This window comes from Gopherus evgoodei, chromosome 3, assembly GCF_007399415.2.
Source record: "Gopherus evgoodei ecotype Sinaloan lineage chromosome 3, rGopEvg1_v1.p, whole genome shotgun sequence".
NCBI lineage: Eukaryota > Metazoa > Chordata > Testudines > Testudinidae > Gopherus > Gopherus evgoodei.
In genome coordinates, this window is record NC_044324.1 from 148,880,659 (window position 1) to 148,898,439 (window position 17,781).

Below are 17,781 nucleotides of genomic sequence, written 5' to 3' on the forward strand. Positions count from 1 at the left end.
GCACAGCTGGCATCCCTAAATTACAATTGTTTTGGGCTGCTAGCTGCTCAAAATTATATCAATCTATTTGTCAGCACTAGTGAGGTTTTTTTTCTTATATGTAATGTTTCAACAGCAGTGGCAACTATATTATATGTGTTTACTTATGTACATACATACATACGTTCCTTTATTTTTTAGTCTATTCACTGATCAACATTAGTTGTTCTGCGTTGATATCCTTTTTCAATTACATTTAAATTTATTATTTTTACTAATGTAATTAAATTTACATTTTTCTTTTGATGGCTAGACCATTTGCTACCAATCATAAAGGGGCTGGCTTTCCTTGTGAGTGAGTTAGGTGAAGCTCAGATTGTCTCTTGATGATATTCACAAGCCTTTTATTGACCTTAATAATAGCGGGACAGGACAGTGATCTCAGAGGAAGGTGGGCATATAAGGACTTTGAAAAAGAACAAATCTTCCTTTCCTCTGGATTTCAGTGACATCACTTTCACCCATGTGTGTGGTTTAAAAAAATATGCTGCCTAGATTCAGAGAACTGTGACTGAACTTGTTCTGAACTGTGAACATTTTCAGTGTAAAGAGAAGGTTAGAGATGCAAGCTACAGCTGAACTTATATAGCACATTTCTGTTAGTTTCATGCAACTCACATCTCTCCCTCTCTCTGGCAGATCACTATGAAGACAGTAGAAAAACCCAAATCAAAGCAAAATTTAAAGGGCTAAGGCATGAAACCATATAGTCCAGTTAGTAGAGAGGTATAAATCAACAAATCTTTCAGAAAGCCAGAAGCAAGTAGTAATTCTTCTGACTGTAAATTAGATAAAAAGCAAATACCATTAATGCAAAATAATGGAAAATTTATTGCTTTTAATGGATTACATGTATAAGGAAATAATAAAATAGTGTGTTGTACTCCTTACAAAAGTGCAGTACATCAAACAGAATTTGGCAGCTCACTAGCACTCATTGCATTAAGTAAAAAGCAAGATAAACAGAATCATTTGACACACACAGTTTTATTAGTTATACCATTTGGTATGTCTGAATCTCAAATTCTCTCTTCAAGTTTAGATGTAATGATTATTAAGACATTTTTGTTTGCCTTATCACAATACTGGCTATACTTTAGTAGCTTTGGATTGATCTGTTAAGGTTTATTGCACATAATATCAATTCTATTACAAATAAGTAAGAGGAAGAATAACAAAAGTGACGTCATTCTTATGAATCCCTGAACTATGGAGAGGCTGCACAGAGAAGGGCCAGAGCTAAGCTATATCCTTAGAAAGTTGGTGACATGTTCATGTTAAAAGCAGCAAAGAATCCTGTGGCACCTTATAGACTAACAGACGTTTTGGAGCATGAGCTTTCGTGGGTGATGCATGCACTTCCTCAGATGCATGTAAGGAAGTGGGTATTCACCCACGAAAGCTCATGCTCCAAAACGTCTGTTGGAGCATGAGCTTTCGTGGGTAATGCATGCACTTCCTCAGATGCATGTAAGGAAGTGGGTATTCACCCACGAAAGCTCATGCTCCAAAACGTCTGTTAGTCTATAAGGTGCCACAGGATTCTTTGCTGCTTTTACAGATCCAGACTAACACGGCTACCCTCTGATACATGTTCATGTTAATTTTTTTAAGTATTTAATACTTTTAATATTTATTTGTAAAATTAATTTTGTTCCATGTAAGCTAAAATATCTTTTCTTTTTCAAATACATTTAAAATGCATCTATCGAGAATTCTAAAAGTCAGTGAGGCAACATACTTTTTATTTTTCTCCTGATAGTTTTGCTCATCAATAACTAATTTGTTTTATGGCATTTTAATAAGAAGTTAGGCCATATGAGTTTACAGTGTTAAGGAAAAATTATCCAATTTATATTATAATATAATTTGTATATACGATTATTATGAGTTTACACTGTTATATGTTGCGGTGAAAGTAGCTGTTTTTTGGGCCAAATCCTATAGATCTTAATTGTTTTTTTTTTTAACTTGGGCAAAACTCCCATTTGGCTTCATTTGAGTAGGAACATCAGAACTGGAACCATTATGTTTGCATGTCTGGACCTGGAGTATAAGGATGGTGACCCATCTGGGATGTTTAGGAAACTACTGTGCTTTGTAAAGATGATGCTTGACTTGAAATTAATTTCCTTTGGGTTTGTATCTGTCATAACTTTAGTTCCAGATTTGGACCTTAGCGTCCAAAATATGGGGGTTAGCATGAAAACTTCCAAGCTTAGCTACCAGCTTGGACCTGGTACTTGCTGCCACCACCCAAAAAATTAGAGTGTTTTGGGGCACTCTGGTCCCCCTGAAAAACCTTCCCTGGGGACCCCAAGACCCAAATCCCTTGAGTCTCACAACAAAGGGAAATAATCCTTTTTCCCTTCCCCCCTCCAGGTGCTCCTGGAGAGATACACAGACACAAGCTCTGTGAATCCAAACAGAGTGACTCCCCCTCTCCGTTTCCAGTCCTGGAAACAAAAGCACTTTCCTCTTCACCCAGAGGGAATGCAAAATCAGGCTAGCAAATCCAACACACACAGATTTCTCCCTGATTCTTCCTCCCACCAATTCCCTGGTGAGTACAGATTCAATTTCCCTGAAATTTCCCAGAAAAGAAAACTCCAACAGGTCTCAAAAAGAAAGCTTTATATAAAAAGAAAGAAAATACATACAAATGGTCTCTCTGTATTAAGGTGACAAAATACAGGGTCAATTGCTTAGAAGAAATATTGAATAAACAGCCTTATTCAAAAAGAATACAAATCAAAGCACTCCAGCACTTATATTCATGCAATTACCAAAGAAAAGAAACCATATAACTTACTATCTGATCTCTTTGTCCTTACACTTAGAAACAGAAGATTAGAAAACAGAAACTACTTCTCCAAAGCTCAGAGAAAACAGGCAGACAGACAACAGACTCAGACACAAACTTCCCTCCACCCAGAGTTGAAAAAATCCGGTTTCCTGATTGGTCCTCTGGTCAGGTGCTTCAGGTGAAAGAGACATTAACCCTTAGCTATCTGTTTATGACAGTATCCATCTTTGGTTATTTCATTTGGTTCAGGCAGAAGTTATCATTAGTGTGAGGTGTTCAGAGAGCTGGGATATGACTTCATAAAAAACTAATTTAGATGACTTACATTTTGCGGTAAAAGAACACAAAGTAGCAACTGTAAGTATTATAGAGCATTTTGAGACAGATGTACTTTTTGTGGTAACCCTACACTGGCATTCTAAAGAGATTTGTGGCCAGCATCATATGTTTAGGTAGATAATGAAAATGCTGATACATTTTAATTTAAGTAGACAGAACACATTACCCTTAACTGGAATTTTCCCAGAGCAATGTTTTAACATCCTTATTCTTACTCAGTGTATCATGGAATCTTAAATGATTGGAACTAGTAGCTATTCCATTAAATCGAAAAAACCCAGCAGTTTTAGCAACACGGTAAACCCTGTTCTATTCAGTTGCATAGTTTCAATATGTGGAAAGAAGAGTACTGCCTTTTTTAATTATAATTTCAACTTCCTGTAGCCTTTTTGGAAGCTTCAAATTCATGTACTAATCCTGCTTAACCTGTGAGGACTGACCACTTCACAGGAGAACGTGGTATTTGAGATTTAGGCTGCAGGAAGAGCATAATTTCCATAACCACTTCAAGTACTTTATAAATAAAATAGGTTTCCCTCAGGGGTTACAATACCATTTCCTTTATCATTTTAATTGTCTTAAATAAAATAGTTCAGAGAGCCTCCCTCCCTGGGGAAAACACTTCATTTAAGTTCTAACACAACATTATTTCTATTAATTGGAAGCACTTTGCTATCGATTGAATCTTTTATCTTTCATTTTGCATATAATCAAAAATATGTTTATTGCATTAAAGCTCCTTTCTTAAACACGTTCCTATTTAGTATTCTGGCTCTTTTTATCCAGTACATTGTTACAGCTCAATTTGCCTGGCATTCTCCATTTCTTATTGTCTTACTCATAGTATTATTTAAAGCCTTAAATAAAATGAATACTCTCGTATCAGAGAAGACTGTCCATTGCCCTGTCCTAAGAACCTAGGAAGGTATCGTTAATACACTTCTGGAAGAGGGTATTGGATTTTGTAGTGAGACAATTTTGGTACTCGGTAAGATGCAAGAAAATTTTTAAAAGTCTTCTCCCCACATCTTTTTTTCCCTCTACTGCAAGAGGCTGTGACAGAATGAACCCCATTCTTTCATTCTTCATGGCATGGAAGGTAATCAATTTATAATACCAAGCCTTATGTAATATTCACAGCATTGCAATATGGCTCTGTTTGGAGATAATCTAAGCATGTGAAAAGCTCACAGAAGCTGAAACAGCTTGTATAATAGAAGCTGGACAATTCCATGTCGGGGACCTATTCCCACTCCAGAGTCAGCTAAATCAGGCACTAACCCCAAATTAATCCCCTTTCAATTTTTAAAAAAAAGCTTTTGCTTTGGTCTGAGGAGTACTATTGTGTTTGTTCAGTGGTTTGAGTACTGACCTGCTAAACTTAGGGTTGTGAGTTCAATTCTTCAGGGGCCCATTTAGGGAACTAGGGTAAAAATCTGTCTGGGGATTGGTCCTGCTTTGAGGAGGGGGTTGGACTAGATGACCTCCTGAGGTCCCTTCCAACCCTAATATTCTATGAATACTTAGTTAATCCATTTCCCTGTAAGGAAAAACCTCTGCAACACAATATTCAGCACTATCACAAGCTAATGCAGCCACATTTTCCTCTCACACTGCTATATAATTTCATTATAAATGCCAGTGTTAAGGCCAATAGTAGTAGTGTTAGTGCCAACAAACAATGGTGTCACAGCTTGTCAGCATTATGTAAATTAAATCACAGTTTTGCATAACCAGAGAGACAGGTGGTGGTAGGGTAGGGGGAGAATGGGCAGTGCAAATCAGAGAGATTTGGGGGTTGGAATGAGGGTGGGGGAGGAAAGAGAGAGAAAATGGAGGAAAACAGGGAGGAGAGAATCGAAAATATGGGACTGAAAAGAGAGAGGGAAATTCTGGGTGGGAGTCAGAGTGATAAGGCACTAGAAGGAGAACAGAAATAGTGGGGAAAGGGTGGAGGGAAAATAATCTCTGGAGAAGGAAAGGACGTAAAGGCAAGTCAAACTTCCAGGGAAAGAAGATGTAACTTGGAAAGGGGAAATAGAGGGTGATGGTTCCTTGTGATAGTGCCAAAGAGGGAAATAGACCTGCCCCTTGCTCCCTCTTCTAAATATCTTTTAGCCCTGCCAGAAACCCCCCGAGTGGGTAGGCAGGCAGGTCATCATGCTTATTCCCTAAAACAGGATAACAGTTAGGGCAGGGTTTCTCAAACAGGGCTTGCTGCTTGTGTAGGGAAAGCCCCTGGTAGGTTGGGCCGGTGTGTTTACCTGCCCCATCCGCAGGTCCAGCCGATCACAGTTCCCACTGGCCACGGATCGCTGCTTCGGGCCAACGGGAGCTGCTGGAAGCAGCGCGGCGGCCGGACCTGCGGACAGGGCAGGTAAACACACCCGGCCTGCCAGGGGCTTTTCCTACACAAGCAGAGACCACTGTTTGAGAAATCCTGAGTTAAGGGAAGCTAGGGTTTGTTGATGGGATAGGTTGGTTTTGTACTGGAGGATCCTGGTGTTTTTCATAGGTACAGATGTGAATCAGAACATCTCCTTTCTGAGGAAGGAGGTGGACAAATAAACCTGGATTTGTGGTGAGGCCAAGAGATGACATCACTCTTAGGCTATGTCTGCATTTGAGATTGGAGGCGTGATTCCCAGCTTTCTCACTGGCACTGTTCGAGCTAGGAAACTAAAAATAGCAGTATAATCTTCGTTACTTACTTGAGCAGCTAGACTGGGCCACTGTCCATGCTACCCTGGCTAAAGTTATGTTTTTAGTGTTCTAGCTCAAGTACAGCAAGCATGCATCTATCTACCCAAAGCTAGGAAGCATGCTCCCAGCTGCAGTGTAGATATACTTAGAGGGAAGCATAAATGAGATGGTGACCTTAACTGTTCAAAAGTTGATTTGTTTCCTTCTTTCCAAGTATTTTAGCTTTGTAAATGATGTGATAGGTAAAAAGTAGTTATGAATGGTTTGCTGTCAAACTGATAGGACATATCTTGTGATCATTTCACTGAGCAAATATTATAAAGTTAATTCTTCCGTATCGGGTTCTCAGGGATGATCCTGGGAGATGCTGAGCCCCCTTATACTCCATTTGCTTCAGTTGGAGATGCAGGTACTACAGCACTTCTCAGGATCAGATCCAGAATTACTGTGAATGCTGAGTTCAGAAAATTATTTGCATAAGACTGAAAAAGATTCTGAGAGAGAAAATATGAGAGAGAAAAGATAGAGAAGATATGTCAATGTTCAAAACAATTTGAATTCTGCTTTTCTGATGTAGCACAACTTTCTGAGCAACAAATTACTTAAATGAGAATACTGAATAGGTGAAATTAATAGTTTCAGAACAGATTAAATGGGGCAAATTTGGTCCTGATATATGTTCCCCCAAATCCACTGATGTCACATGTGCAAAAGAAGAGTTTGGCCAATATGTTTGCTTTTACCTGTAATCAGTTTTGCCTTTGATGCCTTGACTTTTAACATTGGTTTGTGGTTTGTGAAGCATTAGCTATTAATAGTGGTATAATTATCTGTATGGAGCAAATTCCTTCCCTCTGACTTGTATCATGACTGCAGTGCCATTTTATACAGTTGATAGAGAAAACTATGTTAAAAGATTGTTACCAAAGGAAGGAGAGAAATGATGCATGCACGGACATGTAAAACTAACAGTTTTCTATGTTTGTTTCATTTCACTCAGCCTCTCCATCAAGTTAACAACAATTTCAAAATGCTTTGGAACTAGCTTCAGGATTTTAATTTTTTTTTAACTTTCCATGGTGGGAGACTTGACATTGATACATTAGTTGGGAAGTAACCAAAGCACAATAAAATAGTCACCAAGAAACTCTTGAAGATTTAGAAATCAAAGATCAAAAGAGCTTTAAGAAATACTTCAGCAAACTGAGTGACATCCTTTGGACATTCCTATGAATGTTCATAATACATTACTGGAATGACTCACTGCCAATTCATTTGAAAGTGAACAGGTTTTAAAGACTAGAGGTTAGGAGCTTTTCCTTAGAATAGATTTAAGTTAAGTCAGCCCAGAAGCTAGATGGCAAAACTATGCTCTGCCATGCAAAGTCTTATTGTTGATTCCCTGGTAGATACTCAGGGTAAGAACCTAACAACAGCCATATTCAGTCAGACCAAAGGTCCATCTAGCCAGTATCCTGTCTTCCAAAAGTGGCAAATGCTAGGTGTGTCAGAGGGAATGAACAAAACAGGCAATCGTTGCGTGATCCGTCCCCTGTGGTCCACTCTCAGCTTCTGGCAGTCAGAGGCTAGGGACACTCAGACCATGGGGTTGCATCTATGACCATCTTAGCTAGTAGCTACTTATGGACCTATTCTCCAGGAACTTATATATAATTCTATTTTGAGTCCCATTATACTTTTGGCCTTCACAACATCATCTGGCTAAAGTTCTACAGATTGAGAGTATTGTGTGAAGAAGTATTTCCTTTTGCTTGCTTTAAACCTGCTTCTTGTTAATTTCATTGGATGGCCCCTGGTTCTGGTGTTATGTGAAGGAATAAATAAACACTTGGTTATTCACTTTCTCCACACCATTCATCATTTTATAGACCTCTATCATATCCCCCGTAGTTGTTTATTTTCCAGGCTGAAAAGTCCCAGTCTTTTCCTCATTTGGAAGACGTTCCATATCCCTAATCGTTTTTGTTGCCTTTCTTTGTATCTTTTCCAGTTCTAAAATAGCTTTTTTGAGATGAGGTGACCAGAACTGCAGGTGGTATTCAAGGTGTGGGTGTACTGTGGATTTATATAGAGGCAATATGCTATTTTCCGTCTTATCATCTATCCCTTTCCTCATGTTTCCTAACATTCTGTTAGCTTTTTTCACTGCTGCTGCACAGTGACCAGATATTTTCAAAGAACTACCGACAATGACTCCAAGATCTGTTTCTGAGTGGTAACAGCCAATTTAGACCCCCTCATTTTATACATGTAGATAGGATTATTTTTTTAATGTGCATTACTTTGTATTTATCAATATTGAATTTCATCTGCCATTTTGTTGCCCAGTCACTCATTTTTGTGAGATCCCTTTGTAACTCTTCTCAGTCTTCTTTCAATTTAATTATCTTGAGTACTTTTGTATTGTCTGAAAATTTTGCCACCTCACTGGTTACTCCTTTTCCCAAATCATTTGTGAACACATTGGATAGCACTGGTCCCAGTACAGACCCATAGGGACGCCCCTATTTAACCTCTCTTCATTCTGAAACTGAATTAATCCTCTCCAATGATGAGGACAAATGTCTGATGACCAGGGTGGGAGGTCAGTGAGGAAATTTCTGTCAATGGCCGCACATCTCTGGAATAAACTGGTACAGTGAGAGGGGCAAAAAAACAGCATTATGACCTAACATTTTATCTAGGTTTAAAGTTATCTCTGTCTCTAAAATGTTTTAAGCATCATTTCTTTTTCCTCACAGGACATAATACATTGAAATGTTCCTGAGGACCTTGTTCTAAAACAAAATTTGCCCCCAGTGGTCAAACTAAAGCCTGAGGGATGCCTAAGGCAAGTATTCAAGAGCTCCCAGAGGCTGTCTGGAAAGATCACTATTAGAGCTATAAGACAAAGAATAACAATTACTGTAGCATGGTGACAAGGAATCTGAAGCAATGACCTAGGCTGCTCTCAGCTTAAATTCAAAACTTTGAAATCTGACAAAGTGTTTTGTAGATTTAGTTTATTTTGTCTCTGAAGCTGTTTTTAGCATCTGCCGCAGATATTTTTTCTCTGAATCTAGATCTGTGCTGCTATAAGTGGGATGCCGAAAGCCTCTAAAACTCACTTCTCCTGCATAGGTTTGTTAGGCCTTTCCTGTGTGACTGTCAGACTGCAGTCCTGCAGCAACATACACGGTGGAAGAGAACACTTTTTTTTGGTTTTCAGGTAGGCCTCCAGACAACCTTCCTACACTAACTCCTCTTAGAGAGACTGAAGGTTGATTTAACTCCCTGGCCTGGTCTGCATGAAATTCTCAAACACCTGAAGATTCACATGGTCTAATTAAAACCTATTAACCTGATCCTCATCTGATGTTTACCAGAATAGCTCCATTGACTTGTGAAAAGGAGACCGGAAAATCCAAGTCTTGATATACATCTTGTGGTGATTTTTTGTGTTTTAAATGGAACTTCTGTCTCTCTTCTTGATGAATATTTAGCCAGATCTTCAATTTGTGATAATCTACATAGTTTTCATAAGTATAATAACTACTACTTTGAAACTTTCACTGAACACAAGGTATAATTTAAAAGAACTAGCTGAACTATATGTCACTGGGCAAACAAACCAGGGATGTAGTTTTCTGTTAATGTGCTGTGGACCATCAAGCTGCATATTGGCCGTAACACATTGTGCTGTTACTCCTCTCTACAGCGAATAGATGATTATGCTGTTTCTGGACAGGAGATACACAAACTATATGCAGTAGCAGAGAGGAGAGTGAAAGAGACAAAGAGGTTTTACAAGCATATATGTATTATTTATCAATTTTAGTTATAGGCTTCAATATGCATTGAGATGGAATGTGGCTGTTCAGATTTATTCCTTCCTGTGAAGTACATATCAAGGGCATACATCCTGATCTGTGCACTGTCTGTTTCTGCATTGTAGAAGTATCTCATATGTCTTGTGTTAATAATTTTTCAGCCAGTAAGTTTAAAAGAATTAAATATATAAATGTAATCATACCACATGCGCTATTCTGTCATCCTTTCTAGTGGTAGCCAGGCCACATGTAGAGCTGCTAGAGATAGCTACATCCTTGGCTAAAAGAGATGAATCTTTCAGCTCATAAAGAGAAGGCTCATATTATTAGAACCAGAGGTCTTAAGTTCAATCCCCACTGCAAACACTTCACCCAGGGTCACGATGTTACATAAACACACATTTTGTTACTCTATTTTGAAATCTTTTCCCAGGTATGGCTGTAGACTGACTTCCTTTCAAGGTCATGCATAAATTAAAAGCTCAGGTGAAAAGATGGTATTTTTAATTGTTTTGTTGAAAGGAAATGATATAATTTTGAAATTTTATCTCAGGTTTTATACAATATACAAGAAACTTGATGTTTTGGTCACTGTGTGCCCATCCTTTGGACTTTGCTGACATGAATAAGGATTTGCAGGAGTGGGTCCATAACGAGGAGGGGATTTTGCTTTTAAAAATTATCTTGCCGGAAATGTTAATAGTTGAGACCTTAAAAAAGCCAGAGAAAATACCTGCCTCCTTTTTTGTCCTGAATTCTGCCCAGATGTTGATTGCACAGCAGGTCATTCCTATCAAAGAGAGAGGATGGCCTGTCATGAAAGGTTAAAAAAATGAAATAACAGCTCAACAGAGGTTGTTTTATTTATGTGGGATGTGCAATTCAGATCAAATGATCTTGGGATATGAGGACTTATTCTTAGGAACATAACATTTCATGTTTAATATCATGTAGTGCACACTGGGCTTTGGGTTTTTTTTAAAATTTGTATGAAAAACTGCTGTATAATAAGCTACACAGAACTTAATCTGTCTCAGAAAGATGAAAGGATGAATTGAACCTGGCAGGATTTAAGCCTGTGCTTCCAGGAAGCATAGGTATTTCAGATCTGATGATTAGATCTTAAAACCACCTCCTCTGGCTATATATCCCTCTGAGGAATTGCTTTAAAAATCATATATCAACTGACTACACTTCTATGGATCAGTGTTGCCTCTCCATCTTTCAGTGAGAGAAGCTGGAGGACTGTGAGCAGAGTTTTTGCCAAAGAATGCAAACTCAGTTTGACATTGGTTTACAATTGTTCTATCCTTTTAGGTCTAAGATACTTGAGGCATAAATAATGAGACAGCTTTGAACTTCTGCTAGTTCTTCCAATCCAAGGAACTCAAACCATCAGGATATATGTTTCTTATATATCAGATTCAGAAAGTTCCCTGCTGGCTGAGATTAAAGTGATAGCGTTTTTATTTTGGGGAGTTGGGAGACTGTGTGTGTTGGGGTGGGAGTGGTTCATTTGACCTCAGGGCTTAAATCTAAAGGAATTAAAATGTTCCATTTTTTCATACTCTAATGAGCATAAAAATGGTAATGTAGAAAAATAAGTGAGTCCCCACTTCTGTTGTGTTATATACGTAATATTATAAATGATTATATTTTGGAACTGATGTACATCTTTAATGTATAAAACCAATATAATTCCTTTCAAAATATTAATTATGTACACTGCTCATGTTGTTGAAACCATCTTTTTTGCCTGAAGTTTGACTTTGAACCTTAGAAAAATTGGACTTGACTAGATATTTTTAAGAGTGTTTAGGTGTGGTTTAATTTAAAAAATAAAATATGCCATTTGCGAGTTTCTCATATTTATGTTCATATCAAATAATGCTATAAATTAGTCATATCTAGAAAAATGGTTAAAAAATCAAAATTTCAAAATCCATGAGTATTCATGGCATTGAAACTAGTTGCTACTGGGAACTTTATATTTTTGTATTCTGTTTTCAAAAGGAAATCTAAGACTCTCTAAACAACAAGCATTTTGGATAAAGTGAGATTGTAAATTGTTGGCTTCAGCACTAATTTACTTCATCTGTTTCTTAGAGTCAGTTTAACAGTTGATTGCACATATAAGTTTACCACTTATGTGTGATTAAAATCATGTTACAGCAAGAATTCGAGATTGAAAGGAGGAGATACAAAGTAACATAATAAGCAAATCTTTACTCTTCAGTAATTTGAGTTGAAACACATCTCATTTAAAAACATAATTCAGTTGTATTCTTTCATTTCCACACCCACGTTTTCATAATAGTGTTGACTATAATTGATACAGTACTAGCCATCTTTGTGAAATCTGTGCAAGGCATTAATTAACAGGTTTTATTTGTTTGATCTTTCGTTACTTTAAAGGCTTAAATCTTCAACAGCCACATCCACTTAATTAATTTGAGATAGTTTCAATGTTTCAAATGGCACTCCTATTAGATACTTGTAACTGTTATGAAATAAGTGGTTGTTTGTGGAACGGGGCAATGCAGAGGCATGCCAGTCAATAAATGCTCCTGGAGATATTGCATCTAAGGTAAGTACACTGCCTTCAGGCATGCAAAGGGAGAGCAGTCAAGAGTCTACTCTCTCATTCCAAGCAGGGACAGCTCAGATGACCTGTGTTCTGATGGGAGGGACATGGTCCTGTGTTTTCCCCACCCCATTTGGTGAGTCTAGTGCCAGCAGCCGTGCTACACATGAATTCCCTGTGTACAAGCATTGTGGCTGTGTCTATCCTCTGTGCAAACATGCGAGGCGGAAGGTACCTTGACACTTCTCCTTCACCTGCTTGTTTATCCATTCAAAAATGGGCACAGCTGAGCCCTTCAAGTGTATCTTAGTATACACCTTTTATCTCATGGTAATGCAAAACATTTCACTAACTCTGTCTGGATAGCTCCAGATAGATGAGTTCCCCTTTAGGGGTAGAAAGGCAACCTTCAACAGGCACACAGCATAATGCACCACAGTGAGCTAAGGAAATTTGGCCAAGGACATTACACTTAACTGCTACTTTTATGAAAAGTATCATGAGAAATTTAATGTCATCACAAAGCAGTTAATTTGTAATGTCTCATCTGATTTTTTTCCCTCTGGAATAAAATGCATGGTAGTCACTTCATCTGCCTCCAGAATGGAGGTCTGATTCTGCCGGGATTTGAAGCTGAGTTCCAGGGGTTGTAGATTTCCGGCCCTTAGCCTTAGATGAACAAGATACATATATGTGATATTTTTTTCAGTAGGGTTTGTCAAAATTAAGTGGGGCTTTGATAGCCATTTAGAGTGATTGGGTGTAAAGGCATTGTCAAGGTTCCTTCCCCACTCTGAACTTTAGGGTACAGATGTGGGGACCTGCATGGACACTTCTAAGCTTAATTACCAGCTTAGATCTGGTATCGCTGCCACTATCCCCCAAGCACTACTTTTTTCCTTGGGTAGTTTTGAGGGACTTCACCAGTTCCCTGGTGAACACAGATCCCAAACCCCTTGGATCTTAAAACAAGGAGAAATTAACCATCCCCCCTCCTTTCCCCCCACCAATCCCCGGTGAGTCCAGATCCAATCCCCTTGGATCTAAAAACAAGGAAAAATCATTCAGGTATTAAGAAAAAGGCTTTTAATTAAAGAAAAGAAAGGTAAAAGAAAACCCTCTGGGAGGGATTAGCATACCAGCTACTCTCACAGACAACAGATTCAAAACACAGAGGATGTTCCCCTGGGCACAAATTTAGTTCCACAAAAGAAAACCTCAAATACCCAATTTGATTCTACCTCTAATTGCATGAGACAGGTTACAAAGAAATAAACATAAACCTATTTATTCCTTTCTAAAACTTACTACTCTGATAAGAGGCTGCTTCCTTGATCTTTTTCACTCTGGCTGAAAATGAAACTCTAAACAAAGGAAAAACTTCCCTCCTTCCTTTTGAAACATCTTGTTCCCCCATTGGTTCCTCTGGTCAGGTGTTAGCTAGGCTAGGTGAACTTTTAACCCCTTTACAGGTAAAAGAGGCATTAACCCGTAACCATCTGTTTATGACAGGCATGGAGTAGCAATGAGAGCTCCAGGAGATATAGTGGATCCTAGTGGTCAAGCATGGCTTGCTGTGCCTTTCTTGGACAGAACTGCTGTTCTCTGAACTGATCAAGTTATTTATCCTCTGCTGATTGGAAGCAGGGTCTTCACATGATGTCTGCCATTGTGCCTGGCTCAGCATACTGATACAGCAGTATATGAGAAGGTTTTTTGCCAGTACTCCCACACCACAAGATTACGCACATTATAATATCACCTTGAAGAACTCCATTTAAAGAGAGCAAAACCTCCCATCATATATCAATAATTCAGAAAAGAATTCTACAAAAGGTGACATTATGAAATTTCTATTAATTTAACGTATGACTTCTTCGCACAGATAATCATTATTTTGTTAGAATATATAAACTCACAGATGTTATGGGTGTTGAGGTTGCTATACCACAGGTTTTTACATTGTATGAAATTACAGCCGTCTAATACTGATAAGATTTCATTATTTCACTTGAATCATTGTATAGTAAAAACTAGTGTAAGGTTTTTGAATAGCCGTTGGGAAGAAAACCCTATGGATGAATACTATACTTTAGGCTGCTTTCTGATTTTTACACATGGATTCAGTTATTCAAAATGTACACAAATCTTCTGTTTTATAGACTATGTACTGTCATAGGACCTGAAACAGGGAAATAATAAAGCACATGCTTAAGCTTTTAATCTGGGCTTTTAGCATGTGATAATAGGGATGCTTTTCTGAATCATGTCCATAACCCTTAATTCTAACCTATTAAGCAATAAAGTGCACAAAATAAATATTTAAAAAAAAATCTTTTGCTTGTTTTTATGGAAGAGAGAACTTGGACACTTGTCAGATATTATTCTATTCTATTTGAGGTCATTTATTTGCACCATTTGCCAGAAGCTGGGAATGGGTGACGGGATGGATTACTTGATGATTACCTGTTCTGTTCATTCCCTCTGGGGCACCTGGCACTGGCCACTGTCAGAAGACAGGATACTGGGCTAGATGGACCTTTGGGCTGACCCAGCATGGCCACTTTTATGTTCTATTGCATTCATCACAGTAGCAGCTCAGCACCCTCCAGTCGTGCATTAAGCACTACACACAAGTAACATCTGTCGTATGTTATTTCTTCTCTATTGTGGAGAGGATGAGAGAAGTGTGAACAGTGGAGTGTTTTGGTAGGCATTTGTGTTAAATATACACATAATTATGTGTGGATATTAGAGAAGGCAAGGTCAAAGAAATTAGCCTTTTGTAGAATTCTTTTCTGAATCATTTATGTATGATGTGAGGTTTGTGGTAGTCATTAGTTCCTGGGGAGTTCATTCCATGCCCTTGAGAAAACTTTGTCTCCTGCATTGATGAGCTCCACTCTTATTGTAGAAGGTTTTATTTTGCAAGAGAAGCAAAGTTGTTGATCACAGTCCTCATCCTAGAGCTTTAGTTTTATCTTTTAGATATCCTAGATCTAGGTCATTGAAAGAGCCTTGAAGATAAGGACCAAGATCTTGAACATGATTCATTATCCTATGGGGAGCCAATATCAGGAGCTGGAGGACAGATTAAAAGTTTTAATAGCAGCCTGTGTTGCTGAGTGGACAGACTGCAGCATTCTGCAATAGCTAGAGTTTCCTTAGCATGGAATGCCCTGGTACAGCACATTACTGTAGTCCACCCAAGCAGTGACAAATGTGTCAAATCTTCCAGAATATGACAGAGTCTCCTAGCCAACCAGAGATGGTATAAAACGTTATTCATGGCTGCTGCTATGTGAGAGCTTAGCATCAGTGAGGAATCCAAGAGAACTCCTAAACGGTAGACTAAATTGACCAATTTTTTGGCATGTACATTAATGCAAAAGAGATTACACCAGGGATATAAACCCTTCAAAATACTTTCCTCTTCCCGCCAGCATCACATCTGGCTTGCTTGTGTTCAGCTTCAACCAGCTGTTCTTCTTTTCATAAGTTCATCTTGTCCAAGCATTAGACCATCTTGGTAGTAGTGGTATGGTCATATGTGTGTCATCTGCACATGGCTGGCACTTGCCTTTCACTTCACTGTTGCATGCAACATTATGATGTGATTCCCTTGTTCTAGTCCATATAAGCAATTTCCTTTTTATTAAATTATTTCTTATTTGATGTTCACATAAACCATTTAACAGTGTGAATAATATGTTAAATTTATAGTAGTACCATCATTTTTTTGTTTTTTTCTGACTGGGCAATACTACATCTTGAATTAGCCAAAGGTTACCTCTGGTTTCCCGCGCCTTGAAGTATGACTGTGTCCTAAAAACTGTCTTTGTAAAGTAGCATTGCAAGACTTTCTATTCGTTGTCTCACTGATTTCTATACCACATGTGTTCAGTTTGCAACTCAAAAGATCTGTTTTGTTTTGATTGTTTTTCTCTAACTACCAGCTCTTGAAGACTCACGCTGAGCTCTGACTGTCAAGATGAGCTCTTTCCCTCTGGTGCCTCATCATCATTAATAGAGATTCTGCAGATTAAATGATTCCCTCAGAGACACCTCTGCAATCCATTGTCTTCAGATGATGCCCAAATGTGTAATCCCATTAACATTAGGGCTGTCTCTACACTTGCAGCTAGGTGTGTGATTCCCAGCTCAAATAGACATACCTGAGTTGGCTCTCCTCACGCTAACACACTAAAAATAGCGGTAGCATGGGCAATAGTGAATAGCGGTATGGGCTAGCTGTTGTGAGCATGTACCCACAGGGTCCAAGCAAGTTTCTACTTAGAGTGGCTAGCCTATGCAGCTGCTCACCCCTGCCATTGATACTGTTGCTATAATACTGTTTTTAGTGTGCTAGCTCTCACAGGGTACATCTTCTTGAGCTGGGAATCACACACTCCCCCCTCCCCCCCGCTAGAAGTATAGACACAGCCTTTGTGTGTTTGCACCAGTGTTAATGAGGGAATCATCTGGGTATTATAGAATTGCAGAAGCATAGCTGAGTCTGTATCATTTTGAAATATTGTAGTTCCAGTAAGAAAGTTCAGAGCATTGAGTCCCCTTATTTTGCTAAAAAATACTTTAGTCAGAAAAAAAAATGCTAAATAAATACTCATTAAGCAAAACTTAAAGATCAAAGGCAGAAACATCAGAAAATGATTCTGATTATATTCAGATGTGTGCTTGGGAATGCCCTTCTGTTTCTGAAACCAGCCTCGCTATCAGAGAGAACAGCTCCATTTCTTTCATTGCTGTCTGATCTGAAGAACAAACAAGGTATCATTCCTATTAGCAAACTGTCAGAGAACCCCAGAGTGTGTAGATATTTCACATTTTGTGTAGAACATTACTAATAAACTTGGATTCCTGCAGTATAATGTTAGTTTTATTAGTTATGTTATCATGTCTGTCTCTGGTACTGTACGTTCATGTTCACATCCTTCTCTCTTATAACCTTTGACAGGTTCTCCATAGTTACTGTATCTGCTTCTCATTCAATCTAAGGCAAATTCACAGCCCATTTGTGAGGGCTTAGGGTGAAATAATGTCTTTCTCCAGCTTCAGTCTTGGCCGAGATGTCTTTATCTCTCATCATAGGCTAAGCATGCTGTGCTTTCATAACATTCACAAGCCCTTTTAATCTGCCAAGGTTTTAGGACTATGCCCTTTATTTTATTGGGGAAATGTTCAAAGATAGTGTTGGTGTAAAATCAAAATCCATATAAATATTGGCTTTCAAGGCCCAGTTCTGTTACAATAGGGCAAGACCATTGACTTTTATGCACTGCATTGGTATAACTGTAAGCAGAATTTGCCCCAAAGAAATTTCTAAGCAGTCGTATCCAAGTTTTCTGTGCAAATTGGTGCCTTTAATGATTCAGATCCACTTAGCTATACACTTATCCTCCTGCAGGGGACATCTGGATTCTTTATCTGTGACCTTTATCTGAGCACAGTGTATATCCTAC

General features: G+C 38.4%; 1 protein-coding gene across 4 annotated transcripts in view; it reads left to right on the forward strand.

Moving 5' to 3' along the window:
* Positions 1-17,781, forward strand: part of CHRM3 (cholinergic receptor muscarinic 3) — a 475,313-nt gene that overhangs the window by 288,757 nt on the left and 168,775 nt on the right. The gene's annotated exons all lie outside the window — the stretch shown is intronic.